Raw genomic sequence first — 17029 nt, forward strand, 5'->3', positions numbered from 1 at the left:
TTAGCAATTCCTCTATACCATTTCCACCCATAAATTCTAGTAGCCATGAGGAGAGGGACTGGTTCTCTGGTGTCTTCCACAAGAATTGTCATATGAATAAAGGCTTGTAACCTAAAACATAACAAAATAATATAACCCCCATCCCTCTCCCATTTTCTTCTAAACAAAGGCAACCACTTCCAACTTTTTCAGCTGATTTTTTTAGCTCCATAACTTTAAATAGTACGAGTATACTGCTATTTGTCTTCTCAACAGAATTTAACCAGTCCTTATTTTAGTCTCATCTTAACACCATCCACCCAAATCCCATAGGTACTGGGGCTACTGATTCTTGAAAACTGAGAGTGTTCTGTGAAGTAAACTGTATTCTTTTTGACTTTCCCTGCTGGCAGTTAGGATCCTGCTTTCTTCAGTCTGTAGTGTCAGTTACACTCATCCACCTACTTCTTTGCTTCCCAAATTTTATTGCTATTATTTTCCTATTTTTTGTTGCCATTTTCAATTTTTATTTTTAAACATTATTTCACTCTCATTTTAGGGAGATTTCAAGAGGAAGTAAAACTAAAGGCATGTGTTCAATCTGCCATTTGTTGGCAATCTGTATATCTTCTTTAGAGAAATGTCTGTTTAGGTCTTCTGCCCATTTTCGGATTAAGTTGTTTGTTTTTTTGTTATTGAGCTGCATGAGCTGCTTGTAAAATTTGGAGATTAATCCTTTGTCAGTTGCTTCATTTGCAAATATTTTCTCCCATTCTGAGGGTTGTCTTTTCGTCTTATTTATGGTTTCCTTTGCTGTGCAGAAGCTTTTAAGTTTCATTAGGTCCCATTTGTTTATTATTGTTTTTATTTCCATTTCTCTAGGAGGTGGGTCAAAAAGGATCTTGCTGTGATTTATGTCATAGAGTGTTCTGCCTATGTTTTCCTCTAAGAGTTTGATAGTTTCTGGCCTTATATTTAGATGTTTAATCCATTTTGAGCTTATTTTTGTGTATGGTGTTAGGGAGTGTTCTAATCTCATACTTTTACATGTAGCTGTCCAGTTTTCCCAGCACCACTTATTGAAGAGGCTGTCTTTTCTCCACTGTATATTCTTGCCTCCTTTATCAAAGATAAAGTGACCATACGTGCATGGGTTTATCTCTGGGCTTTCTATCCTGTTCCATTGAGCTATCTTTCTGTTTTTGTGCCAGTACCGTACTGTCTTGATTACTGTAGCTTTGTAGTATAGTCTAAAGTCAGGGAGCCTGATTCCTCCAGCTCCATTTTTCGTTCTCAAGATTGCTTTGGCTTTTCGGGGTCTTGATTGCTTTGGCTATTTGGGGTCCTTTGTGTTTCCATACAAATTGTGAAATTTTTTGTTCTAGTTCTGTGAAAAATGCCAGTGAAATAGATAGCTAGTGGGAAGCAGCCGCATGGCACAGGGAGATCAGCTTGGTGCTTTGTGACCACCTAGAGGGGTGGGATAGGGAGGGTGGGATGGAGGGAGATGCAAGAGGGAAGAGATATGGGAACATATGTATGTGTAAAACTGATTCACTTTGTTATAAAGCAGAAACTAACACACCATTGTAAAGCAATTATACTCCAATAAAGATGTTTAAAAAAAATCTGTCATTTGTTTTTTATCAGAAATCCTCAAATATTTTTTTTTAAGTCCTGGAAATTCAAACATGTTACCAGGATACACCTTAGAGTATATCTTCTTTTATCAGTTCTACCTGGATGCTCAATCAGGGATTTGGTTCTACAGATCTAAATTTGTCCTTAGTGTAAGGAAATCATCTGGTTTTTTTTTTTTTTTTTTTTTTTTTTTGCGGTATGTGGGCCTCTCACTGTTGTCGCCTCTCCCGTGTGGAGCACAGGCTCTGGATGTGCAGGCTCAGTGGCCATGGCTCACGGGCCTAGCCACTCCGCAGCATGTGGGATCTTCCTGGACTGGGGCATGAACCCGTGTCCCCTGCATCGGCAGGTGGACTCTCAACTACTGTGCCACCAGGGAAGCCCATCTATTCTTTCTTTGCTCTTCCAACTGCTTTGTTTCACTTTCTGGAATCCTATTCTTAGTCCGATTGAGCTGCTATAACAAAATACTATAGACTAAATGGCTTATAAACAACAGAAAACTTTCTCACAGTTCTGGAGGCTCAAGGTCCAAGATTAAAGCATTGGAAGATTTGATATCTAGTGAGAGTTCCCCTTCTAGTTCATAGATGACCATCTTTTCACTGTGTCTTAACATGACAGGAGGGACAAAGAAGCTCTCGGGGTGTCTTTTATAAGGGCACTAGTTCCATTAATAAGGGCTCTGCCATGATAACCTAATCACCTCCCAAAGGCCCCACATCTTAATATGATCATGTTGGGGATTAGGTTTCAACATAGTGGATTTTGGGGGTACACAAACATCTAGTCTATAGCAAATAGATTATATCTCCTGGACCTATTACTTACTTCTATCATCTTTTTGCTCAGTATTTTCATCTGCTTTAACTTCTAAATTCTGGGATAATTTTTGTATTCAATGTCAATTTAATTTTCTGCAATATTTAAACAACTATCTACTACTTCATTGTGGGTTTTTTATGTTTGATAACCATATTTTTCGCTAAAAACTCTTTTCTGATCTCAGATCTTTGATGGATGCATTGTTCTCTTAAATCTCAATGAGAGCATGGATTATAGATATTTTAAAGTTCCTTCTTGGTAATGGAATGTATATATTTCATAAGAGAATATTGGCTGTGCCCCTTAAGAATGAGCCCCTTATATTTGAATCAGTGAATATTTTTATATGCCTATATTTATTTAATCAATTAATTTTTGAAGAAATTAAGTACAGCTGGGAAGCTTGTGGTGCTTTCTTTGGAGACCACTGGGAATAAGTAAAATGCATGAAATCCTAGAGGACTATATTATAGCTGAGAGCAAAACTGTGGTGGGGAACCATCCACTCTCAAACCAGGAAGTGGCTCAAATCTGCCTCTCCTTTCAGTGCAAAACCACTTTTTTTTTTTAACATCTTTATTAGGGTATACTTGCTTTAAAATGGTGTGTTAGTTTCTGCTTTATAACAAAGTGAATCAGCTATACATATACATATATCCCCATATCTCCTCCCTCTTGCGTCTCCCTCCCACCCTCCCTATCCCACCCCTCTAGGTGGTCACAAAGCACTGAGCTGATCTCCCTGTGCTATGTAGCTGCTTCCCACTAGCTATCTATTTTACATTGGGTAGTGTATATATGTCCATGCCCCTCTCTCACTTCGTCCCAGCTTACCCTTCCCCCTCCCCGTGTCCTCAAGTCCATTCTCTATGTCTGCATCTTTACTCCTGTCCTGGCCCTAGGTTCATCAGAAACTTTTTTTTTTTTAGATTCCATATATATGTGTTAGCATACAGTATTTGTTTTTCTCTTTCTGACTTACTTCACTTTGTATTGACAGATTCTAGGTCCATCCACTTCACTACAAATAACTCAATTCATTTCTTTTTATGGCTGAGTAATATTCCATTGTGTATATGTGCCACATCTTCCTTAACCATTCATCTGTCGATGGACACTTAGGTTGCTTCCATGTCCTGGCTATTGTAAATAGAGCTGCAATGAACATTGTGGTACATGACTTTTTTTGAATTATGGTTTTCTCAGGGAATATACCCAGTAGTGGGATTGCTGAGTTGTATGGTAGTTCTATTTTTAGTTTTTTAAGGAACCTCCATACTGTTCTCCATAGTGGCTGTATCAAGTTACATTCCCACCAACAGTGCAAGAGGGTTCCCTTTTCTCCACACCCTCTCCAGCATTTCTTGTTTGTAGATTTTTTGATGATGGCCATTCTGACTGGTGTGAGGTGATACCTCATTGTAGTTTTGACTTGCATTTCTCTAATGATTAATGATGTTGAGCATCCTTCCATGTGTTTGTTGGCAATCTGTATATCTTCTTTGGAGAAATATCTGCTTAGGTCTTCTGCCCATTTTTGGATTGGGCTGTTTGTTGTTTTGATATTGAGCTGCATCAGCTGCTTGTGAATTTTGGAGATTAATCCTTTGTCAGTTGCTCATTTGCAAATATTTTCTCCCATTCTGAGGGTTATCTTTTCATCTTCTTTATGGTTTCCTTTACTGTGCAAAAGCTTTTAAGTTTCATTAGGTCCCATTTGTGTATTTTTGTTTTTATTTCCATTTCTCTAGGAGGTGGGTCAAAAAGAATCTTGCTGTGATTTATGTCATAGAGTATTCTGCCTCTGTTTTCCTCTAAGAGTTTTATAGTGTTTGGCCTTATATTTAGGTCTTTAATCCATTCCGAGTTTACTTTTGTGTATGGTGTTACAGAGTGTTCTAATTTCATTCCTTTACATGTAGCCGTCCAGTTTTTCCAGCACCACTTATTGAAGAGGTTGCCTTTTCTCCATTGTATATTCTTGACTCCTTAGTCAAAAATAAGGTGACCATATGTGCATGGGTTTTTGTCTGGGCTTTCTATCCTGTTCTGTTGATCTATATTTCTGTTTTTTTGCTAGTACCATACTGTCTTGATTACTGTAGCTTTGTAGTATACTCTGAACTCAGGGAGCCTGATTCCTCCAGCTCTGTTTTTCTTTCTTAAGATTGCTTTGGCTATTTTGGGTCTTTTGTAATTCCATACAAATTGTGAAATTTTTTGTTCTAGTTCTGTGAAAAATGCCATTGGTAATTTGATAGGGGTTACACTGAAACTGTAGATTGCTTTGGGTAGTATAGTCATTTTCAGAATGTTGTTTGTTCCAATCCATGAACGTGGTACATCTCTCCATCTGTTTGTATCATCTTTAATTTCTTTCATCAGTGTCTTATAGTTTTCTGCATACAGGTTTTTGTCTCCTTAGGTAGGTTTATTCCTAGGTATTTTGTTCTTTTTGTTGCAGTGGTAAATGGGAATGTTTCCTTTATTTCTCTTTCAGATTTTTCATCATTAGTGTATAGGAATGCAAGAGATTTCTGTGCATTAATTTTGTGTCATGCTACTTTACCAAATACATTGATTAGCTCCAGTAGTTTTCTGGTGGCATCTTCAGGATTCTCTGTGTATAGTGTCATATCATCTGCAAACAGTGACAGCTTTACTTCTTTTCTGATTTGGATTCCTTTTATTTATTTTTCTTCTCTGATTGCTGTGGCTAAAACTTCCAAAACTGTGTTGAATAATAGTGGTGACAGTGTACAACCTTGTCTTGTTGCTGATCTTAGAGCAAATGGCTTCAGCTTTTCACCACTGAGAACGATGTTGGCTGTGGGTTTGTCATTTATGGATGGCCTCTATTATATTGAGGTAAGCTCCCTCTATGCCTACTTTCTGGAGGGTTTTTGTCATAAGTGGGTGTTAAATTTTGTCAAAAGCTTTTTCTGCATCTATTGAGAAGATCATATGGTTTTTCTCTTTCATTTTGTTAATATGTTTTATCACATTGATTGATTTGCGTATATTGAAGAATCCTTGCATTCCTGGGATAAAGCCCACTTGATCATGGTGTATGATTCTTTTAAAGTTCTGTTGGATTCTGTCTGCAGGTATTTTGTTGAGGATTTTTCCATCTATGTTCATCAGTTATATTGGCCTGTAGTTTTCTTTCGGTGTGGCATACTTCTCTGGTTTTGGTATCTGGGTGATGGTGGACTCGTAGAATGAGTTTGAGAGTGTTCCTCCCTCTGCTATATTTTGGAACAGTTTGAGAAGGATAGGTGTTATCTCTTCTCTAAATGTTTGATAGAATTCCCCTTTGAATCCATCTGGTCCTGGGCTTTTACTAGTTGGAAGATTTTTAATACAGTCTCAATTTCAGTGCTTGTGATTGGTCTGGTTTTATTCTCTATTTCTTCCTGCTTCAGTCTCGGAACGTTGTGCTTTTCTAAGAATTTGTCCATTTCTTCCAGGTTGTCCATTTTATTGGCATATAGTTGCTTTTAGTAATCTCTCATGATCCTTTGTATTTCTGCAGTGTCAGCTTACTTCTCCTTTTTCATTTCTAATTCTACTGATTTGAGTCTTCTCTCTTTTTTTCTTGATGAGTCTGCGTAATAGTTTATCAATTTTGTTTGTCTTCTCAAAGAACCACCTTTTAGTTTTATTGATTTTTGCTATTGTTTCCTTCATTTCTTTTTCATTTATTTCTGATCTGATCTTTACGATTTCTTTCCTCTGCTGACTTTGGGGTTTTTTTGTTCTTCTTTCTCTAATTGATTTAGGTGTAAGTTTAGGTTGTTTATTTGAGATTTTTCTTGTATCCTGAGGTAGGATTATATTGCTATAAACTTCCCTCTTAGAACTGCTTTTGCTGCATCCCATAGGTTTTGGGTCATCATGTTTTCATTGTCATTTGTTTCTAGGTATTTTTTAATTTCCTCTTTGATTTCCTCAGTGGTATCTTGGGTATGTAGTACTACACTGTTTAGCCTGCATGTATTATTATTTTTTACAGAGTTTTTCCTGTAATTGATATCTAGTCTCATAGCGTTGTGGTCAGAAAAGATACTTGATACGATTTCAATTTTCTTAAATTTACCAAGGCTTGATTTGTGACCCAAGATATGATCTATCCTGGAGAATGTTCCATGAGCACCTGAGAAGAATGTGTATTCTGTTGCCTTTGGATGGAATGTCCTATAAATGTCAATTATGTCCATCTTGTTTAATGTATCATTTAAACCTTGTTTTTCCTTATTTATTTTTATTTTGGGCTATCTGTTCATTGGTGAAAGTGGTGTGTTAAAGTCCCCTACTATGATCGTGTTACTGTTGATTTCCTGTTTTATGGCTGTTAGCATTGGTTTATGTATTGAGGTGCTCCTATGTTGGGTGCATAAATATTTTCTATTGTTATATCTTCTTTTTGGATTGATCTCTTGATCATTATGTAGTGTCCTTCTTTGTCTCTTTTAATAGTCTTTATTTTAAAGTCTATTTTGTCTGATATGAGGATTGCTACTCCAGGTTTCTTTTGCTTTCCATTTGCATGGAATATCTTTTTCCATCCCCTCACTTTCTGTCTGTTTGTGTCCCTAGGTCTGAAGTGGGTCTCTTGTAGACAGCATATATATGGATCCTGTTTTTGTGTCCATGTAGCCAGTCTATGTCTTTTGGTTGGAGCATTTAATCCATTTACATTTAAGGTAGTCATCGATACTTATGTTCCTATTACCATTTTCTTAATTGTTTTGGGTTTGTTATTGTAGGTCTTTTCCTTCTCTTGTGTTTCCCGCCTAGAAAAGTTCCTTTTAGCATTTGTTATAAAGCAGGTTTGGTGGTGCTGAATTCTGTTAGCTTTTCCTTGCCTGTAAAGTTTTTAATTTCTCTGTCAAATCTGGATGAGATCTTTGCTGTGCAGAGTAATTTTGGTTGTAGGGTTTTCCCTTTCATCACTTTAAGTATGTCTTGCCACTCCCTTCTGGCTTGCAGAGTTTCTGCTGAGAGACAGATCAGCTGTTAGGTAACCTTATGAGGATTACCTTGTATGTCATTTGTTGTTTTCCCCTTGCTGCTTTTAATATTTCTTCTTTGTATTTAATTTTTGATAGTTTGATTAATATGTGTCTTGGCATGTTTCTCCTTGGATTTATCTTTTATGGGACTCTCTGTGCTTCCTGGACTTGACTGAGTATTTCCTTTCCCATATTAGGGAAGTTTTCAACTATAATCTCTGCAAATACTTTCTCAGTCCCTTTGTTTTTCTCATCTTCTTTTGGGACCCCTATATTTCAAATGTTGGTGCACCTAATGTTGTCCCAGAGGTCTCTGAGACTGTCCTCAATTCTTTTCATTCTTTTTTCTTTATTCTGCTCTGCAGTAGTTATTTCCATTATTTTATCTTCCAGGTCACTTATCCATTCTTCTGTCTCAGTTATTCTGCTATTGATTCCTTCTAAAGAATTTTTAATTTCACTTATTGTGTTGTTCATCATTGTTTGTTTGCTCTTTAGTTCTTCTAGGTCCTTGTTAAACGTTTCTTGTATTTTCTCCAATCTGTTTCCATTATTTTGGATCATCTTTACTATCATTACTCTGAATTCTTTTTCAGGTAGACTGCCTATTTCCTCTTCATTTGTTAGGTCTGGTGGGTTTTTATCTTGCTCCTTCATCTGCTGTGTGTTTTTCTGTCTTCTCATTTTGCTTATCTTACTGTGTTTGGGGTCTCCTTTTTGCAGGCTGCAGGTTTGTTGTTCCCATTGTTTTTGGTGTCTGCCTCCAGCAGCTAAGGTTGGTTCAGTGGGTTGTGTAGGCTTCCTGGTGGAGTGGTGTGGTGCCTGTGTTCTGGTGGATGAGGCTAGATGTTGTCTTTCCGGTGGGCAAGACCACATCTGGTGGTGTATTTTGGGGTGTCTGTGACCTTATTATAATTTTAGGCAGCCTCTCTGCTAATGGGTGGGGTTGTGTTCCTGTCTTGGTAGTTGTTTGTCATAGCGTGTCCAGCACTGTAGCTTGCTGGGCGTTGAGTGGAGCTGGGTCTTAGTGTTGAGATGGAGATCTCTGGGTGAGCTTTCCCCGTTTGATATTACTTGGAGCCGGGAGGTCTGTGGTGGACCAGTGTCCTGAACTCGGCTCTCCCACCTCAGAGGCACAGGCCTGACACCAGGCCAGAGCACCAAGATCTTGTCAGCCACAAGGCCCTAGGTTCAGTTCTGTGGCTACAACTCACAGCTCAGCTGTAGTGGCTGCACTGACTTAGATCGCTGGCCCTCTCTCCACATGGTCTTGTCTCAGACTTCTTTGAATCTGGCTTCTTCAGGAGTCCTTAAAGGCTGGGCAGGCACGGTCAACCTGCTGGGACTCTACAGCACAGGGCCAGGAGTGGATCCAAAACCACTTTAGAGTAGCTTCAGACCTGACTGCTCTTGAACATGCAGAACCCTCTATAGTGTACTTATCTGAATCCCTTCTCTCCTTCATGGCTCAGCTCCAGGCCCTATCTCTCCTTTGATATTTTTTTTCTCCAAAAGTTTGACTCTGTTGAGGATTAATGCAAATTCTCAGCTTTCCTGTTAGTTTTCCCAAGACAACTCAATGTAACAACTGTCTTCAATTTCATTACTGATGTTTGTATTATTATTAACCCCAATAGCTACTACAGTATTTTAATTAGCATATACATAGTCCAGTTCAATTCTTCTCATATCATTCCAGGAGGAGAGAATATCTTGTCATCTGAAATGGATGGTGACTGACTTTATTAAATGAATTGTTTAAAACACAAGAGTGAAAGCCTTTTGCAATGCATAAAAAGCCATATTGGTCTGATGATTATTTAGTGAAAATAACACTGAAATTTGGCTTTTTTGTTTATTGTTGCTCAGAAATTCACTAATTCTGTAGCTCTCTCTGAAGATCACATAGTCCAAATCCACTCTCCCTTTTCTTATACCCTTGGGTCCAGATGTATTCAAAATTCCATTTTTTTAAAAAAAGAAATTATTTTATAAAGTTAATAAAGGAGATATATGTTTCATAACACTTTCGGCAGTGTTTGAGGTAAGACATCATGATCAAATTCACAAAAATGTGTGAATTCTGAGCGTAAATGGGATAAATAAGGATGATTAGCCTCTCCCAGATTAGGTCAAGTTTTGCTACCAAAGGAGCTGCAAAAAAACTTTGTATTTTCAGCGCTTTTATGGGCAAGACAGTATAAGCTTTTCCTTGCTTTGTTCAGTTTTCTTCCATTAGTTGGTTAAAATACAGTAATAAAACCTGACCTGGGAGGTGGAAATGAACAAAAGAGACAGCAGGGTCTCCCAGCAAAAGGTTGAGGTTAAAACAGTATTTGGAAACATCTTCCTGCTTGTTTTCATTGACTGTTTCTTTCCAGAAGAATAGTTTGGGATAACACTCTCAATTATAGTCTAAGGATATGAGATATCCGGATGTGTGACTGGGAAAAGGAATTTGATCTCTTGTGACCAAGAAATTTATCCCTTGGGGAGATGGCGCTCACAGGAGCAGACTCTTGAGTCTACAGAGATTTCTTTTCGGCTTCACCTTATCTTTTCTTCAACACTTCTGAAATTATCCTCAGTGTTAGCAGTTCTAGCTATTAGGTCCGTAGGAGAGTTTGATTCAATTTTCACTATCATTCATTGCCATCCCTGGGGAGTGTTTCCCAGCAGTCCTCACTAAACTTGTTATTTACAGGTCAGATTGTAGAGAAATGATTACACATATTAAGAACCCTCAAATGCAGATTGTCAAATTATTCCTGGAGCTGGGGGAGGAGAGAAAGTTGAGAAGGAAGGAAGGAAGGAAAGAAGAAAGAGAGGGAGGGATGGTGAGATATTTCCTAATCTCATTCATTCCTTTCTACAAATCAGTAAATAAGGCCCCAGAAAATTGAAGATTAAGCTCTGTGTTTAGAGTTCTAAGCTCAGGGACCGACAACAAGTCCTGAGCCTCCAGCTTGCCTCCTATCTGCCCTTCTCTCCTTCTACTTTTTTATTTTTTCTTTTTTGAGGGTTTGCAGAGGTAGGGTAATGAAGGGACTTACTCTTGTGAAGTCTCACTGGCTCCTGTTCAAATAAAGTTTAAGGAAATGGAGTACTTCAGTGTTCTTGTTTCCAGAAATGAGGGAAGTGTTTGAATCTCCGTTCTACCGCTTCAGTTATGTCACCTGGCAGCTGAGATCCTTAATGATTTCTACTATCTCCAATACTAGCGCCTCAGAACTAGAAGTCAGGAGCCACTTCTTACTCTTGCAGGAAGAGGCAAGAAGGAGAATCAAAGGGAAACTCATCTGTGTCTCTTGCAGCCCAACTTCGCCCAGCATGAGGGACCCACCCCCTAGGTGAGCTGAGCATGCCCTGTGGCTGCAGGCAGCAATCACTCTGCACTCCACTTTCTTGTTCCAGCTCTGCCCTTGCTTTGGTCACTGGTTCTCCCAGCTTCAAAATCCAGCCTCTGCACCTCTGGACCTAAACCCTGCACTGTCACCTGTAGTGTTTGCATCTCAGATCTCCCCTGTGGGCTCTGCCTTTGACTATCAGACTCTTCCCTCTGAGGAAGTCCTTTGCACTCCAGTCTTGACTATTGGAGCCAGAGGCAGAGCTGGCAGAGAGCAGAGAAGACAAGTGCTCCCTTGAACAGTTTCATCCAAAGGCAGGACCTTTTCTGACCTTGTGACATATATGAAAAATGGTAAAAGACGGTGCCTCTTTCCCCCCCTGCCCATCAGGATGGAGGGACAAGGCTGTGCTTCTACCTGGAGCCCAGTTCTCCTGTGACCTGCCTCATTCAGTGACAGGGAAACCCAGACCTTTCCTCCAAGTTGTACCTGCTCTCAGAAGGGGAAGGAGAGGGTAAGAGGACACTCTGGCTGCTGCGGGTAAAGAACAGAGCCTTGATGCCTTCCCCTCCCCCCAGGGAGAGTACAACTCTAAGAGGCGCCCTCACTCCTGCCTGCATTTTAATTAATATCATCCCACCATCTATCAACCGCAAGTCAACATGCTTCACACCAGGGGAGAAAAACAATCCTCGCCTTGTCAGCCCTGCTTCTCCAGGAGCAGCTGAGGGTCTCAACACCCCCTGACTCTCTGCCACCTCTTTTTCCCTGGGGGCTGTTGACAGGGTGTGGTGCAGCTTGCTGTGGAGATGGCTTTGGCATCAGAAGGTGGCAGCAAGGGGACGTGGCAGAATGGGTAGGGCCGGCTATCGGTCAGGCACAGGCATTCAGTACAAACCCTGTGCTCAGGGTTTACCAGTCCTTGGAGCAATGCTATGTGATAGGGATGTCTACCCCCATCTTAATAAAGGGGGCACTGGGGTTTGGAGACATGCAGGGACCACTCCTCAGTGGTCAGGCTGCGCATCTGGACGCAGACCTGGCCCGTGGAGCCCTCAGGGTCTTTCTGCCGCACTTCCCCTGGCTTCCAGGGCAGTAGCCTGGGGAGGGGCTGGCCCTGACTGCTCTCTGGGCCGCAGAGGTGGTGGTGGTAGGGCCTTGCCTCATTACCCCCGCTCCCTCATCCGCGTCCATCACAGCCACACCCTTGGGACACTGCTCAGCCCCCTGGACTTTAGAATTTTGTTATCCCAGATGATCAATGCCTTTTTCTGAGATGTGAGAAAACGGCCGTGACTTTAGCAGCAGGGTGAGAGGAGCTCTGTCCATTAGATGGAGACAGAAGGTAAAAATAGGCAAGACCGCAAGGTTTAGTGTGGAAACCCCATAAGATATGTGTGCACATGTGCACACCCATGGAAGTGGGAGAGTTGGAGCAGTACGTGATTGTGATAAGTGTGTTATTGGTGTCTCTCCAGGCACAAGCAGAACAGCGTGCACTGTGTGTGCACAGGCTACCATTCTAGCCTGGAGACAACATTATAGAATAGGGTGGCACAGATCCACCCAGGCTGCTCTGTGTTTACCAAACCCCTCTGAGCCCCACTTTCCCCATCTGTAAAGAGGCAGTGAGGCGACTCAGTGGTACCATGGATGGAAATCCAGTATGGTACTTGGCACATGGTAAGCACTCAGTAAATTGTAGGTACTAACTAGTGCTAAATCCCACTAATTACCTTATCGTCTGTCTTTTCCAAGAAGATAAAAAGAAAGATTTTGTCAAATGTTTTGCTGTAATCCAGATATACTTGCTCTCCTATATTTCCACAGGCTACCAGCCTAGGAAGCAGAGAGAAGGAAATGAGTCTGTTCCTTTATAGCTAATTCTCAGGGAGCCCACGCTCAGTCTCAGGTACCACTGCCTCCCTAAGGTGCTCACAGAGACTCTGCCCTCAGCAATACTGCCCCATGTGAAATAGTTCCGAAGCCTGTAAGAAAGATCCTCACTCCACCTTCCTCTTCACGAGGATGAGAAGAGAGATGTCTTTCTGGGGCCTGTCTTCCTCTCCTGCTTTTCCTGGTGAAACCCTAGATTCTGGAAAATCTCCATCTGCCTTTAAAGCTGGCTTCTATCATCCTTATTAAAGAAAATCCCCTTCAGCTGGGCCCTCAGCTACTTAGGAACAATTGTCCAATTTCCAGCCTCACTTCCTTTTGTCGCAGAATTGCCTGAGCAGGTGTCCTCTGCGCCTTCTGCTACTCGTAGGATAATGCCTTCCTTTGTGCTCAGCCTGGCAGGAGTGGCGGTCGTGGTGATGCTGCTGCTGAGGACTCTAGGGATTGAGTCTTTGCCAGCCCGGGATTTCTCTCCTGAGTGATGCCGATGGAGGTGCTGGGCCCTTCCCAAAGGATATAAGCCAAAAGAGCAGGTCTAAATGAGGTTCCCCCAAAACGGCAGAGGTTGGAAATAGCAATGGGGAACTTAAGAGTCAGAGAGAGGGACCCCACTCTGTCCTGGAGAACTTCTCAGGATTTCCTAACCTGGGTAAAGATGGTCGTCTCCCTCTTCAGAGTCTCTGAGCCTTCATGAATTATTCGATCTTAACTCCTATTGCCGCATTACCTTTGTAGAGAGAATTCTGGTTTCCCAAATTTTGCAATGCTCTCTCTCTTTTTAATTCTTTTTGTTCCTTCCTGGATCCTCTTTGATCTAGCTCCCTTGGAATAAAAGAGAGCTTCTCAGTTCAAGGGAATAAAAATGCTTCCTGGAGTGGGGAGGTTTTCACAATGGCCCCTCGTCAGTGCCAGGGCCCGGATGTGAAAGGACAGGAACTGTCTAGATGGTCCAGGAATATGGAGTAGAAAGAGGCAGGAATAAAAGTGGTAAAGGTGATGGAAACAAGAATAAAACACCTTCTCTTTCTACTTTTTCCTCAACCCATAGCCCTTTCCAGTGCAGATCATGGTGTTGGGGATGGTGGCAGGAGTGGGGCTGGAGCACTGTCAGGGAAATACAGACAGTGATGGTGACAAACGTGGTATTGGGAATGGGGTTGATGGCAGTGGTGATATTGACATTACTGAGGATGGGGGGATGATTAGAGCCATCCTCTGGAATATTCTCCCTACTCCATGTTAAAACGAGTCCTACCCATCTCATAATGCATAGTGGAAAGGAATATGGACTTAGGAGTCAGAATTTCTACGACTCTTGTAAACTTATAAATCTTACCTTTTTTGTTGTTCAGTTTGCTCATCTATAAAATATAGAGATCAGAAGAGGTAAATTCACATAGCTCTGCCTGTTAATGATAGGATTTCAGGATTTCAGATTTAGTTCTAGTTCTGTTTTCTAACAAACGTGCCAGGACACAAATCTCCTGCCGATCTGTGTTTTGAGAACACTTGATGCCTAAACTATTCCTTTGGTCATTCATAGGCGGCTGTGCTGATAGCAGTGTCTTGGTCCGAGGCCTTGGGTTCCCATATGGCAAGGGCTACGTTTGGTTCCGTGTCTGGAACAAATCTCACATATAATAGATGTTCAGTACACGTCTGATGTTCCCTGGGGATAAAGATTCAACCAACAGTTGTTAAACACTTCCTGCATTCCAGACCCTGACCTAGGTCCTGGGGATAAAGAGATTTAAATGCACATTTTCTGACTGTGAGGCCCTCTGAGTGGAGGCAGCAGACATGTAAACAAGTAAAGCGCAATGTGATCAGTTTTATAACACACAGACGAACAAAGTGAAATGGACTTGCAGACAAGGAGGCCCAGGTAAGGTAGAATGCAATGATTTCACGTGAATCTTGGAAGATGATTCTTGTCTCTTCATTGACAAGGAGAAGAAGGCATTCAGGCAAAGAGAATTGAAATACCACGTGTAAAGGGTGAGAGTGTGTAACTAGGGAATAGTTGTCTGGTGTGAAGGCTGAAGCCTGTGTGCGAAGAGAGTTGAATTTTATCCTATGGGTACCAGTGAAGGATTTTAGACAGGAGAACCATATGTTCCCAGCCTTTTCAGAAAGGCCCTCTGATGACAGGATAGAGAGTAGACAGGGATTCAGTAAGAGGGAGGCAGAAAGATGCAATAGGAAAATCTCATGAGTCCAGGCTCTGTCTTGAGACCTGACTGAAAGGGGACAGAGATCAAAAATCAAGGGGCACTTAGGAGGAAGAATCTATAAAATTCAATGACTTATTGGATCTAGAGAGTGATGGACAGGGGGAAATTTGGAATGGTTCTAAAATTTTGCTAGGGTGAGAGTTTCTAATAGAATGTGTGGGAAGGAGGGTTGATGACAATGATGGGATTAAGATGAGACCATTTCTCTTTGCATCTTTGGTGTCAGTGTGGTGCAGATGCGTAGCAGCTACTTGGAGTGTGGACTTCTATATCGTCCCATCCTTTCCTTGCCCACATCTCGGCAGCTCCTGAGGTTCTACTGGCCTGCAAGAGCCAGGAACAGGCTGGAAGGACAGAGCAGAGCGGGGGCCTCGTGGATCCAAGAAGTCATTGGTTTCATTTCTCAATGACCAAATGCCTCTGTCCAATAAGACCCATAACTAATCTCTTTCAAAGGCCCCAAAAGAGGTCTGAGTTTGATGCAGTTGAGTAGTGGGCTTCCTTTTTTTTTTTAGGGTTTTTTTTGGGGGGGTGGGGGGACTGAAAGCAATTTCCATTTTATGCCTTCTGTCTCTTCATCCAAGCAAATGTGGGTGGGATCTGGCAACCTGAGTTCAATAGCCAGTCCTTTTGGTCTTTCAAAGGCTATGAATGTAATAAGAGCACTCAACCCTTCTGAAGATATGCAAATCCGTGCATTTAAAAGATTTACATTCATCCTTCACAGGCCCTGAAATATAAATATGAAATACCCAGAACCTTGTCACTTCAGTAATAATTAAGCTGATGGCCTATTATGTTCGATTGCAAATCAATATAGTATCTTTTGGTGCCACTTGAGTTCTTGAGGGTTGGCGCGGGGCCAGCTCCAGTTATACAATTGAATTGCTGCAGCTGCCTGGGAAACTTCGCTGCCATTCCCATTCAGGAAGAATAGGCGGGTAACAATGGTGACCAGCCTCCTTGCAGTAATTGTGTATGAGGACACATTTCCAATGGGGTTTTTGTTCAGCAGGTGCTGTTATTTTAGTTTAATTTGAAGTCTGAAATATGGAGGAGAGAAGGAGACTAATCTTAACAGCATCTAACCTACAGCTGTTCGAAAGAGGCCAGCAAACAGCATATGTTGCTTAGATGGAAATCATAATTGCTCATTCTCCCTGGGCTGTTGGCCCACCAACGTGGAGCCTCTGAAATTAGCCGGTATTTTTCTGGCATTTTCCCCGGTGGCGAGGTCTCTGCAGAGCTCGGGAAGAGCTATTCTAGAGTGGCTCGCCCCCCAGGAGGCTTTTGCTGCTTCTGTGTCTCCTCCTCCATCCTTCTTTCTCCTTCTTGGTCAGCTGAGGTGAGCTCCAGGAGCTATACAAAATGCATCCTGGGTTGGCTTCCTCATTTGAGGCTGCCATGGGGAGGCCTGAGGAGATGGACCCTGAAGAAGGCTGGTGGTGACCCTCGAGCCAGATTCCCTTGGGGGCAGAGTGACTCATAGCCCTCTGCCCCCGAGGGAGTCTGACTCAGTGGAGACACTCTGACTGGAATAAGAAATAACATCTGCAAGGTGTGCTCCCATCCACAACACACTTTCTCCTGCTTTGTGTTTTTATTTACATCCTCACCACACTCCCTGGAAGGAGACAGCACTATTCCCATTTTAGAGAGAGGGAAACTGAAGGGCAGGGACAAATCCAAAATAAAAATAGCCAGGACTGGAATATAAATCCTGGAACTTAAAATTCCATGTCCTTCTTCCCTGTTGGCGCATTGGTTAAGAATCTGCCTGCCAGTGCAGGGGTCATGGGTTCGAGCCCTGGTCCAGGAAGATTCCACATGCCATGGAGCAACTAAGCCCGTGCACCACAACTACTGAGCCTGCGCTCTAGAGCCCTCAAGCCACGACTACTGAAGCCCACGTGCCTAGAGCCCCTGCTCCACAACAGGGGAAGCCACTGCAATGAGAAGCCCGCTCCCCACAACTAAAGAAAGCCCACGCGCAACAACAAAGACCCAATGCAGCCAAAAATAAATAGATAAATAGATAGATAAATAACTTTATTTTAAAAAATATTCCATGTCCTTTTCCTACACCAGCTGC

Source organism: Delphinus delphis, chromosome 8 (assembly GCF_949987515.2).
Source record: "Delphinus delphis chromosome 8, mDelDel1.2, whole genome shotgun sequence".
NCBI lineage: Eukaryota > Metazoa > Chordata > Mammalia > Artiodactyla > Delphinidae > Delphinus > Delphinus delphis.